General features: G+C 48.6%; 1 pseudogene; it reads left to right on the top strand.

The window, feature by feature from the left end:
• LOC101585669 overlaps window positions 1–5,048 on the top strand; it is a 12,297-nt pseudogene extending 7,249 nt beyond the window's left edge.
• Window positions 5,049–13,286: the final 8,238 nt, after the last annotated feature.

Here is a 13,286-nt window from a genome sequence, read left to right as displayed (position 1 = left end):
GAGAGAGGGAAGTGGAAGTAGAGACAAAGAAGGGTATGGCGGCTTCATCACCTGACTGATGTTGGGGCCAGAGCCTGGAAAGTGACAGCTGCCTGGGGGAAGACACGGCAGGGCAATGTCTGCATGTGCATGCACATGTGTGTGAAGGCATGTGCATGTGTATGCATGCATGCTTGTGTGTGTATGTATGAGTGTGTGTGTGTAGGAGACATCAGTGACCCTTTCTGAGTGTCTGGATCTGTTAACTTTCTGCTACTATAATGAAATACCTGCAATAAATAATTTACAAAGAGAAATGGGTTCTTTTGGCTCACAGTTCTGAGGGTTTCTCTCCACGATCCTTTGGTTCTGTAACTGTGGGCTGTGGGAAGACAGCGCACCATGGCTCGGATATGTGCCTGAGCAAACTGTTTCGAGCATGGTTAGAAGCAAAAGCTTTCCTTCAAGGGCTTGTCTCTGGGGCACAGTTTCCCAAGCTGCAGCACGGGGTGACTCACCCAAAACATGAGGAAGATTCATCACCAGATATCTGCAATCCATTATTCTAGAGGCAGAGGCAGGGGACTGCAAGTCCAGAGCCAGCCTAGGCAACTTATATCTTGTTCTAATATTAAAAAAAATATAAAAATGGCTGGGGATGCAGTTCAGTGTGAAGGACCTATGTTCACACCCAAGTTGTATTAAAATTTAAAGAAGAAGTAGAAGAATCACAAGTGCTATGTTTTAAAAAACGTATTTGGTACAGCGTCTCACTACGCAGCTCAGACTCACAGCGATCCTCCTGTTTTCAGCCTCCCTAGTGCTAGGATTACAGGTATGTGCCACCACACCTGGTCTCTGTGGCCTGCTTGACATGCCCAGGGCAGGGATAACACAACATGTGGTACTGGGGATTGAACCTGAGTCCTTGCGATTGCCTAGGCAGCATGTAGACTGCTGAGCTATCTCTGTGGCCCACAAGTGCTAACTTTGAGCACTTATTGTAGGAATTATCTCACTAATTGTAACAGCGATCCCACTTAATCCTTATAACATTTTTAGTATCATCATCATCATTTTAGGGATGAAGAAATGGAAGCTCAGAGAAATGGACCATGGTCCCAAGGCTGCACAGCTAAGAGGTGGCAGAACTTAGGTCTAACCCCAGCCCCTGAGGCCACAGAGCCCTCCATTCATCGGTCTGCCCCTGACCTGCCATGGTGGAAGCTGCCCAGGCTAAGGAGAAGGCAAAGGGAGCCCGGGGAGGAGGGCAGCTCTGCCAGGTCTGCTGGAATCCAGTGTGTGGGGGAGGAGGGCCAAGCAGATAGTTGAGGCACAAGACTAGGCCAAAGCAAAGGCAAAATCTCTGCTCAGACTCTAAGACTGTGCTTCACCGCAAGGAGGAGCCTGTGCAGGGCTCCAGCTCTGCAGAGCTGTCGCCAGTCTTCCTGTTTTGAAGGAACAGGCTGCTCACTTGGGAATAAAGTTGGCTGCCTGGTGCTGCTGGCTGAGGGATTTGGCCACAAGGGGCACAGGCACCCCAGGCAGAAGTCATGCTGTCTTCCCTCCCTGCCTCGCTGTCATCTTCTCTCCATGCCTAGCTCACCAAACTTCTGTCTCATTGTGGTAACATCTCAGGAAGAGTCAGACCTGTCCCTCAGGAGGCCAGTGATTCAGACAGCCATAACCAGAGGCTTAAGGGCCATTGTCTCCTCCTTGTCACCCAAGTCAGGACTTGGAAAACACCTAGTGAGACAACATACATGGTCCTTTGGAAGGAGAACCTAAGTGCTCAAGGCTGATCAACAGAAGCATGCTGCACATTCATTCTCTGGTGCAGATTGTGCCCCTGGCTGGGAGAACAGTGAGAGCTGCTGTGGACCCTCAGCTTCCGAACTGGCTGAAGAAGAGCCACGCCTTCCAAAGCAGATCTCAACCAACTGGACTGACCAGCTGCCTCATGATGAAAGGGCTCCTTGGATGCATGGCCGTGGACCAAGCTAGTCACTATGGTCTCCTTTGGAGATTCATATTACATCTTGGCAAATAAAGGCTCTGACAAGTTCTGCAGGAAGGCATTTGACTAATTCCCAAGACTTATCACTCAACAATGGACTTTCTGTGCACTGGGGAACATCTCTGGGCATCTCATCAAACCCATGTTCTACATCATCCCCACTGGGAGAATTGGGGGCAGAGAGCTGTGACTGCCTCCTTGTTCTCTGTATTTCTAGTTTAAGACTTCTTAGTTGCCAACTGATAAACCACTGTGTGAGAGGCAACAGCTTACAATTCCTCCACACTTACACATAGCACAAAGACAATGTCCAGTCTTTCTACGTCATCAGGAGCTACATGATCCACTTGGGAATTCTTGTTACCATCAGCATGCATTGTGGGCTCTGCCTTGAGGGTGCAGATATGGTAATTTGCCTTCCAGGCTCCTGTGGATTCCAGGGGCACTAAAAGAAAGGAGCAAGTATTACAAGAGGGATCCATACAGAGAACAGCAGGTGTTTGGCATCTTATCTTTGCCCTTCTTTGTTCTCTCCTGTCCTCTCCCAGCTCTGGCCTCCGGAATGTGACCCTCCTGGACAGCACCGTGGATTCCACTTCAATGGATGCCTTTGCCTTCCTGCCATCAGCTGGCTTCTGCTGTGAAATGTGCCTATAAGACATTGCAGAGTCAGAAGATGTGAGGCTGAGGGCTTATCCTCAAGGCTCCATCTGGTCAGCTCAGAGCCAGGAGAGGCAGTCCAGCCATCTAGGAAGGCTCCCGCTGGGCATTATCTCCATGGTTCTGTCCTCTGTGACTTTTGTAGCAACATTGCCCTGTGCAGCTTCAGGGTTAGAGAGCAACAAGTTCCTAGTGCTGCCAGCCTGGGGTGTTGTCCTTGTCCTCCAGTTTCCTGAAGCTCTGCCCATTGGGTTGTATGCTGCAAGCCAGCCTTTCATTGAAGTCTCTACATGTTGTCTAGTTTGAGTGTGTCATTGCTCTCAACTGAGACCCTGACTAGTGCATACTGTTAGGCTGAGTGTGAGGAGGAGGGTATGCAGCGCTGGGCAGGAACTAAGGGGGTGGGAAGCAGAAGTGTTGATACGGGCTTCACAGAGGAGTTTATACCAGGAGCTGGTCATGAGGGTGAATAGGTATTCTTCCAGGAAGATGTTACAGGAAAGAGCAATGTACTCAAATAAAACCATAAGGGTGTGAAGAGGCACAGGATTTGGGAGCAGAGATAAAAGTTAAAGGATGTGAACTCTCTTTTAAAATCATGCCCCTCCTTTCCAAAACTGACCACCTTGGAGGATGTGAGGAAGTCAACTGTAGTTACAGTTGTTAAGGATTCAGTGCCAAAGATACTGAAAAGGACAGCTCAGAGAGCACGAACAAACAGACATCCAGAGAATTCTATCAGACTCAGAGTGATCTTTAAGAACAAAACTCAAGTCAACACTTAAAAATTGAGATACTTTAAATCTCTGGCCTTTTAATAAAGAAAAAGAGAGATGCCATAGCAGTCTCCTCTGGACTTGGCAGCAGGAAACCAGAAGGCTTGCCCACTGAGGCGAGAACAGAGTCTTTAGTTAGCCACATTCCTCACCATCTCTTATTTCCTCTCTCAACTACCTTTTAACTCTCTTCCTCTGTACAAGTGGCTTACTGGGCTCTGTAAGAATTTAGATTGATGAGCCTACCTGTAGAAAGTAGGACCTCATCTATAAATTCTTTACTAGCCATTTTTCCACTTCCTGCACCATCGATAAGCACTGATCTGCCTTCCTCTGCTCAGTGTCTGTGAGAGGCTAGAGCCTGCTTTTCCACCTCCCTGGCTTGGTGCACCCAGCACTGCTTCGTTGTCAAGTGGGCAAAAGGTGGGTTTGATCTGTCTTTTATGATCAGAGCTGGCGGCATTTTAAAGGACTGTTTTGGAGAAAAGCTTGTTCTTTGATCTCCAATGCCAACCCAGGAGGATGCTGGGAGTATCAAAATCATTTCCCTTGTTTTACAGTTAGGGAAATGGAGAGGACAGGAGGAGCCACATCAGTTTGCATAATGAGGGATGTGTGGGCCGGGGAACAGAAAGGCTCAACCCTGGAGTGCTCCTTGATGGCTGCTTCATGGAAGGGCTCATGCTCCAGTAAGTCCCTTCCTCAGTCCAAGGCTAATGCTTGGGTCCACAGAGTGTGGTGTCAGAGGTCACATAGCTAAAAGATCATAATGGTTCTAAACTTGGGAAATCATAATGGTTCTAAACACTGGAATCAGGTGCAAGTATCAGATCTTCTATTGATGCAGTGAAGTCACTGATGGGTCCTGTGATTCATCCCAAAAGAATAGCTCAGATTTTCTGCTCACAGACTACAGCAGCTCTGGACACTAAAGGTTGATCAGAATGGGTGCAGTCTCTCCTCCCTGAGGGCCCATTGCCATGATGTGGCTTTGTGAAGACACCCGGGTGCCCCATGCACCCCTCTTCCATCAACTGGCTTTCAGGCCTCAGTCCCCCCACTGCTTCTGTCTGAGCCTTACTGTCCTCACGTCTAAGATGAGAATATGCCCTCCCTCCTGGGGTGATTACAAAGACCAATGCACCCTTTCCCTTGGCTGGCAGCGTGGAGGCGGCACGATGCCTGGAGTTACTGTAAAAGACGTAAACCAGCAGGAGTTCGTCAGAGCTCTGGCAGCCTTCCTCAAAAAGTCTGGGAAGCTGAAAGTTCCTGAATGGGTGGACACAGTCAAGCTGGCCAAGCATAAAGAGCTTGCTCCACGTGATGAGAACTGATTCTACACACAAGCTGCTCCCACAGCTCGGCACCTGTACCTCCGGGGTGGTGCTGGGGTTGGCTCCATGACCAAGATCTATGGTGGCCGTCAAAGGAATGGCGGCATACCCAGTCACTTCAGCCGAGGTTCCAAGAGTGTGGCACGCCGAGTCCTCCAAGCCCTAGAGGGGCTAAAAATGGTGGAAAAGGACCAAGACGGGGGCCGCAAGCTGACACCTCAGGGACAGAGAGATCTGGACAGAATCGCCGGACAGGTGGCAGCTGCCAACAAGAAGCATTAGAACAAAAGATGCTGGGTTAATAAATAGCCTCATTCATTAAAAAAAAAAAAGACCAATGCAGAAACATTGGTGTAACGTGCCTTGTACGTGGCAGTCCCTTCTTTAAAGGTCTCACCCTGCTGGGGAGCTCCTGCGACCATGCACCAGTTCATGGAGTTGTTGGACACACAGACTCAGCTTGTAGCTGCACTTGAGGCTGAAGCAACAAAGTGAGAATGCTGGCTTTCTGGGCTTCCTCCACCATGAGGAGTGTCACATGGGTGTGCTCTTTCTCCAAAATCACCCATATTTGTAGTATTGACCACACTCAGGGTAGCCAATTTGAGGCACAGAACTCGAGAGTATTTTAAAGGAGCACTGCGTCTATAGATTTCTCTGGCTAGCAGCTACTCAAATAACAGATGCGTAGAAGGAAAGCAGCTGTTCCACATAAGCCACTTCGTTTGTATAGATGTTTTCAGCCGAGAGAGCCAACCTCATCAGCTGGGAATGGAGGGAATGTTTTGAAAGCTAGGTTCGCACATGCCAGAGAAGGACCAGTCTTGCCAGCAGACCTTTCTAAAGATCGGTCCTTGGGCCTGTTGAGTTAGCTCTTCTCTGCCAAGACTCCCTTTCGGAGTCCTCACACACATCCTGTGGATCTTTATGATGCTTTCACTGAGTTTCTGGGCTGATGAGGCAAGGTATTTGCCTGAGGACAGAAAGTTCCAATCTCACGGAACATCTACTTAGGTAGCGAGAGAAAAACAAAGAAGAAACTCAAAACAGTGACCAGGTGAACCCATGAAACCTGTTGGTTTCATCTAGCTGTGTCCCTCCCTGCTTTGGGGGACAATAGCATCCTTTCCTTCTCTTAGGAGATCTGCACCCACCTGGCCCCACTTCTGTCACATATTGTAGCAGACACCTGTATAGATAGATAGACAGACAGACAGACAGACAGACAGACAGACAGACAGACAGATAGATACAGGGTCTTGCTAGATAGCTCAAATTCACAGTGATCCTCATGTTTCAGCCTCCCCAGCTCTGGGATTACAGGCATGCACCATCAGGCCCAGTTTCATTGCCCACATGGCATGTGGTACTGGGGAGCAAGCACTTGTCAAGAAGGCCCTTAGACCACCAAACTATCTCCCCAGCCCAGCACCTGCTTATAGACCACACTTGGAAGTGATATTCTGTTGACCAAGAATTCAAAGTTTGGTCAGAGACAACCAGGAGGAGAAAATGGTTTGGACTGCCTTGACTATGTCTTAGAGGGGTCATCCTCCCACTGCTGCTCTGACGGTCCCTGAACCTTGTGTGGATAACTCCTTCCAGAAGACTGGAAGCTTCTCCCTGTAATTCTTGTTCTGGTTTAAATGAGTGAGTCAGCTTCTGGGATTGTTCATTGTGACACGTCAACTTGGCTTGAGTAAGAACCACCTAGCTTAGTAAGTTCTGGTTGTGTCTGTGGATGATTTACACATAGATCCGCAAAGTGAAGGGGGAAGACCCACTCTGGATATGGGTGTGTCTTAGTTATTTTTTCCTTGTTGCTGGGCCAAGAGACCCAATACCCAGAATTAAGGAAGAAAAGGTTTATTTCACTCACAGTGGAGGTTTCAGTCCATATTCAGCTGGCTTCAAGGCAGAGTGGCATGTGGCAGTGGAAGGCAGCAAAGAGCAAAGCGAGGAGCAGCAGTTGTGGCTGCTAGCAAGCCTCTCTCCTTTCCTTACATTTGTATGCAGATTATCTGCCCCAGGGTGGGTGTAACACTCACACCCATAATCTCAGGTCTGAATCAGGAATTAATCACAGACTCTAAAAGTCACCCCATGACTGCATGAGGCTTTGGGGGGGGGAGACACCCAGACACAAACCATAATAGGGTGGCACCAACCAACAGGCTTTTAACTTGGGAAGAAGGAAAAAGAATTTCCCTTTTGTGGCTGTGCTCTGATCTTCACCATGGCCTTTGGAGGTCCATTTCCAGCTCTTTGAGCCCAACACAGACTTCTCAGCCATCGAACAGAGACTCGTACTGCTGACTCTACAGTCAGTTTCCAGGCCTTCACTGTCTGGCTGCTGTTGAGCTTTCTGGCTCTCTAAGACATGGATGGCCACTCTGGATTCTTCTACCTCTGATCCTGCAGGTGGCCCTTATAACCTCCCCCTCCTCATCCTGTAAGCCTGCCTAATGAATCCCTTGCATAATTATACATATATTTTATATTGAATCTGTTGCTGTAGGGAATTCTTAACTAATTTTACTTCTGACACCCAGATCCCAGCTGGAAGCTGCAAGAGAAATGTCCGGTGGGGAAGAAGCATGGCATGGGACACACAGATGGGACAACGATAACCTGATAAAGTTGCCAGGGGAGGGCACATTTAAGCCATAACTTCCAAGGAGGGCAGGAGCACGTGACGGCTCAGGAGCATCAAGCTCTAGGGCATGAGGAGTGAAGAGCACTGTGTGTTGAGGACCTGAGAAACCTGGGGTCTGAGCCCTGAGAGGGAGATGCTGGGCAGTTTGCAGATGGGGCGGGGTGAGCCAGACCATGGCGCCTGGCATGCCACAGGAGGAGCTGGGGTTTTATTTGCAAGCAAAAGTGCAGGAAACATATTTTGGGTGGATCGTGGTGGCTGAAGGGTATGGGGTTCAAGAGTGGAATTCTTGTGAAGACCATAACCAAAGTCACTTCCTTTCAAAGAATATTTACCTAGCCCCGTCTTTGTCACATTACAAGATGAAGTAGGGCAGGAGTTTGGTTCATTTTGCATAAGGGAAGATGTAGGGGAGAATGGATCTCCCTGCAGAGACTCCAGGCCCTGGACCTGAAGGGCTTGCCTATGCAGTTAATAATCTGTGTCTCCCTGTGGACACAGGGGCCAGTCAATGGGTCTCAAATCAAAGAATTCAGGAGGCAGGCACAAGCAACAAAGGGGCATTTTGATCCAAGTGATTGAATAGGGGTGGGGATAGTGGCAAACAAAGTAGCTGGTATGATCAACTCAAGACAAGGCAAAAATCTAGATTTCATGTGCAATTACTTTACTTTGAATTACTGGTGCTGGTCACATGAAAACATTTCAGCCTGCAAGTTAGAAGTCTTCAGCTCGTATGTTAAATCTCTACCATGCTACCCTCTCCGGACCTAGCTAAGGTTGTCAGATTTAGCAAGTAAAATAGAAGATATCCAGGTAAATTGAATTTTAGATCAACAACAACTGACATTTTTAGTGTAAGTATGTCACCAAAGCATAGTGACTACTTACACTAATTTTGAATATCTCAAATTAAACTTAGCAGGGGTTGAGGTTAGGGTTAAAGTCAGCAACCGTCCTACAGACCTGCTTGCCTAATCCAATACAGAAGAAATGAACTGCCTCCATTTCTACCTTCAGGTTCATGTGAGGGCCCCGGATGCTGTACCTTCATTCATAAGCCTTGCTATCCAGATCAGGATTCCTCTGGAGCTCTATCCTGTCATCTCTTACAGGCACTGATGGATGGGGACCACAGAGACTCCTCAGAGGAAGCCGGAAGGGCCCTGTGTGCATTCAGGGTCCTCTGCCTCTACAGCACAATGCCAGTGTCTTCCAGTTGGTTGCAGTGCAAGACGAGTCCAATCATCAAGTCCATCTCCCTTTTGATCTCGGGAGAGGGGAGGAAATCTCCCTGCCTCTCACAAAGCCCGTGACTCTGGTTCTTTGGGGCTAATGGGAGACTCCGGAACAGTCTCTGTGGGATCCCGCTCTCCAGTGTTCAGGTAAAAGGATCGTGTGTCACTCACCTGGATGTGTTCCGTGGGAGTGTCCGGACAGCCAAATGCGAAGCTGTCTTCCTCTGTCCGCCAGATGCACACGCCACCAGGGGCAAAGATCTTTTGTGGATGGCCTGGTGATTGTGGGTGTTCTGTTTCTCATTCTGTCTTCTAAGTGTCCCCCACAGATGCCTCTGAATGCCCTGCAGATGAATGGCTTCACTGTCAGGCAGAGATGAGACGATAGAAGGCACAAGAAATGCCATGACTTGATTCCCTTCTGCTGCCACTGGGGACAAGGATACCCTCACCTGCCCATACTTGTCTTGCCTGGAGGGAGGAGCCCAAAGTCCCCCTTGCAGGCAGGATAAGGGGATCATGACTTAATAGGCTGGCTTTATCACTGGATACCTGCGCGGCTCTTTTCTACCAATCTGACTTCTTGGAATCTACCATGGACTGTTTCTCCTAAAAATGCTTCTGATCACTCTAAAGAGACCCCAACACCAGCCCCTTCTGCCTCAAGCCTGTATCATGCTAGATGAGTCTAGAAAGTGGAGTCAGGAATGTTCGCAGCCAGGTAGAGCTAGCCTGGGGTCCGGGCCAATCCTCTGGAAAGCTGTGCACAGCCCTAGACAAGCCTCTTGAACTTTCTTATTTCTTTGTTTGTGACTAAGAGATAATTATTCTAGGTTATTATTATTATTATTATTATTATTATTATTATTTTGGTCTTTTTGAGACAGAGTCTCATTATGCAGTTCAGGCTGGCCTTAAGCTCACTTTGTAGTTCAGGCTGGCCTCTAACTCACAAGGATCCTCCTGCCTCAGCCTCTTGAGTGCTGGGATTACAGGCGTGTGCCACCACGCCTGGCCTCAAGTTCACAAAAGTGTAAGACCAATTCTATCTTATATAGAATCCGTGACATCTATGGTGGGTGAGAGTGTGGAGAGCTGAGGCCACTGAGAACACCTGCTGGCAGACTGTGCCCTGGTGTAATACAGCACTCCCCCAGGGCCTGGTGGAGAATAGGCCATTTCATCCTCATGGATTTCCCTGCAGGACACCGTGTCATTAGCCCCTATTTTATGCAGATAGAAACTTAGAGACACTGAGTGCTTACAGAGCACTTATGATGCGTGGGAACTGTTGTGGTTATCCTATGACATGTGTGTGTGCTTCTGTGGGCTGCTTTTTTTTTTTTTTTCTTTTCTTTTCTCCTTTTTTGTGGGGTATTGCTATCATTAAAAGTTCCAACAGCATCTCCACCACTATACCAGGCTTCATCCCAGAAATCAGGAGTGCAGTCTTTCCCTTCCTGGGGGTTTATATTTAGCTGGAGGAGACACACATTGATGAAATCAAGGTGTATGTCAAATATGATCACAACAGACATGCGTACTGGGAGCAAACTGTAGCAAGAACCCAGCCCTCAGCTCCAAGTCCCACTCAGGCCTGGATGTCAGCAGGCTCTCACGGGAACAGATCCGTGTGCTGAGAGTCGAAGGCTGTTGTCTTGGCTTCAGATGCCCAGCCGCAGAGCCTGAGACAAGAATTTGTGTGAAGGTCTTTGATTCAAGAGGTGACGCAGGGAAGCCCCTGCAGAGAAAGGAAAAAGGGGATACAGGGAAGGAAAAAGACCCACAGAGAGTGCACCGTGGAGCCAGCCCCCACGCCAGGAACTCAGCTGACTCCTGCCTAGGAACTGGGAAGTGATGCAGAGTGCGCTCCTCTGCCTTTCCCTGCCTAGGGGGGAGGCTTTTAGCCCCAAACTCTCATAGGTTGTTGGCAGACGGGTGCTCCCAGCAGGCATCACTTCCCCAGAGCTTTAGAAGGAAAGCCCAGGGAAGCAGTCACCAGGGAGCAGGGTGGTGGCAGCTGGTCGCTGGGAGCATGGGCACAGACGTAAGGGCCAGGGTCCGGCAGGCACCAGCCATGTCTCTTGCTGGCAGAAGGAATGGCCCCTGCTCAGGCCCTCTGTGGGAAGAAACAGCTTGCCTGTATCCTATTTATAATAAACAATCTATCATTATTAATAATAAGCAGAGGAGCCAGCCTCACACTTCGACCCACATGACTCCAGAGCTGCATTCCTGAGACTTCCTGTGCCTGCCGCAGCAGGGGCCAACAGAGGATCAGCCCCATGCCAGCTTCCAGAACAAGGATTTAATCACCGCGCAGACGCCCAGGGCTTTGAAAGCCACAGGCTAGGTGTCTAACTCGCAGACAGGAAGCTTCCCCGGGCCTTGCTTTCCCTTCTCCGGCTGCTCCCAGGGACAGGGAGGCCTCACATCCCCAGCCTCCTTTCATCTTTCTTCTGCTTTTCTAGCTCTTTGGCCACAGACTGTTTTTTCTTCTTCCTTCCAGATAATTATTTACATAGAAGGAGAATAATTAGCAGCCCAAGAGACACTGCTTTTGTTCTCGGCTCCCTGCCCCTGACGCCTCTCTTGTGTGAAGTGGGGCTGCTTGGAAAAGGGACATCAAAGCCTGCCCAAGAGGCTTTCAGCAGAGAGGGATTTTCTTTGTCTGGCAGAAATGCAGAGAAAGACAATCTGGCCTTGTTTGTCTCTGCCCCTGACCTTGGCCATTTCTCTGGCCTCCTGGGGTGGTTAGAATAATACAGCACTCCCCAGGGCCAGGTGACTTCCTCTTGAGGTCAAATTCTTGGAGTGGATCCTTCTGTCTTGTGGTCTCTTGCTACTGAAGGGTGTGCTCTGCCCTCTCGGGCAACGTTAGTGCTGACAGAGAAGGTTCTGGAGGACATAGATTCAAGTGCACTTGTGGCTGCAAGTTGGAAGCTGGAGCTGACGTGAGACCATGCCAAGAGGAGGTGTCTGGGGTGACCTGAACACGAGTACCCCTCCTCAGACCTGTTTGTCCTCTCCACATGGCAGTGGGTGCCTGATGTGGCCAATTCCCTGGTTTTTCTAAAATATTCAGATGTATGAATTTTCATATATGACATTTTCTAAATTGTAACATGCTGGCAGACTAAATGGAATGCCAAAAAAAGGAAGGGATCGATTTAGCCTGTAGCCACCAATTTGCAGTGTTGGATCTGTTCCAATCCCATCATCTTCAGGGAAACTGAGGCTTGGGCAGGAACAGCTAATTAGCCAAGATCACGTGTAAAGGAAGGAGCCAGGATTGGGATCCAAGCTTTCACATGTGCCAGGGCCGGTCTCAGCACACAACCATCAGCACTGTGGTAGACCCACAGTATATACTCAAATAGGTGTCCACTAAATAATTACTAACAATATTTCTATTGATCACCACTTTTGCACTTGTTATCCTAGATGTTATCTGTTTTAGATATATCCACCAGGACTCTTTTGGTTGAAAATGACAAAATCCAGCTGAAAACAGTTTAAATAAACAGAGGTTATGTTGGCCACCATAGCCAAAGGCATATGAGCGTTAGACAAGGTTGTGTGTAGGTGTCCACCCCAGTGGTCAGTTTGTTTTAGTTCTCCGTGTCCTGCTACATCCGCTTCTATTTTGCTGGAGTCAGTATGGTGTCTCTATTCCTAGGCAGGTATAAGATGATAACATTGGTCCCAAACATCTCTAGGATTTCTCCTTGCCAGCTGAAAACCAAAGTAGGTTAAAGAGCTCACTTGTCCCCAAACTTCAGCTGAACTCCTACAACTGACTTATTGGATAAATGTAAGTCAGTGCACAGGCCTAAACCAATCCTGTGTCCAGGAACATGGACTGCCCACCCAGGACGTGGAGGTGAAGGTTCACCAAGGAAAACTAGAGCTCTGTGTGGAACTGATCACTGTGCATATTGAACCCATGGGTGCGCTCTCTAACGGAGGTGTTGTCACCACAGTCTTGGAAGACGCCATTACCTTTGGATTGTGAGACTCACAGCCTGTTTTTTTCCCATGAAGCAAGACATGGGAATAACAACATAGCATCTTCTACTCAGAGGAAACCATGCAGATTGTCTCAGTTAAGATGCTATTTTGCCCCAAGGGACACGTTAATGTCTGGAGATGCTTCTGGCTGTCTCAACATGGGGGTGCTATCAACATCCAATGGAGAAAGACCAGGGATACTGCTAAATCTCATGCAAAGCATAGAAAGTCCCCACCTCAAAGGGTGATTCAGTCCAAAATGTCCACAATGCTACGGTTAAGAAACTGCTCTCAGAATTTACAGTTAAGGAATCCTCATGCATATGTATTCAAAGCAAATAGGCACACAGCAGCCACACTTCCCTAAAACTTTGCCCTTGTACTTACCACAGGGTGCTGCAGACAGAGGGAGTTGAACAATTCTACCTCCTGGAGGAATAGGCTGTATGTTAGTGTCCCAAATGAATACAAACTAGTAGGACAATGAGCTCTCCATTTTTGAGGTCAGTTCTGGAAAGCACAATCTGTGGGGTTCAAAAGTGCCCACAGGCAAGGTGCTAGAGGCCCCAGAAAAGTGAGTCTCAGAGGAGTCCCTCTGTAGGATTATGGGTGGGG

This window comes from Octodon degus, unplaced genomic scaffold (genome assembly GCF_000260255.1).
Source record: "Octodon degus isolate 3935 unplaced genomic scaffold, OctDeg1.0 scaffold00021, whole genome shotgun sequence".
Lineage (NCBI taxonomy): Eukaryota > Metazoa > Chordata > Mammalia > Rodentia > Octodontidae > Octodon > Octodon degus.
Note: the sequence above shows the minus strand (reverse complement) of the source record. Positions and strands in the feature narration are given on the sequence as shown.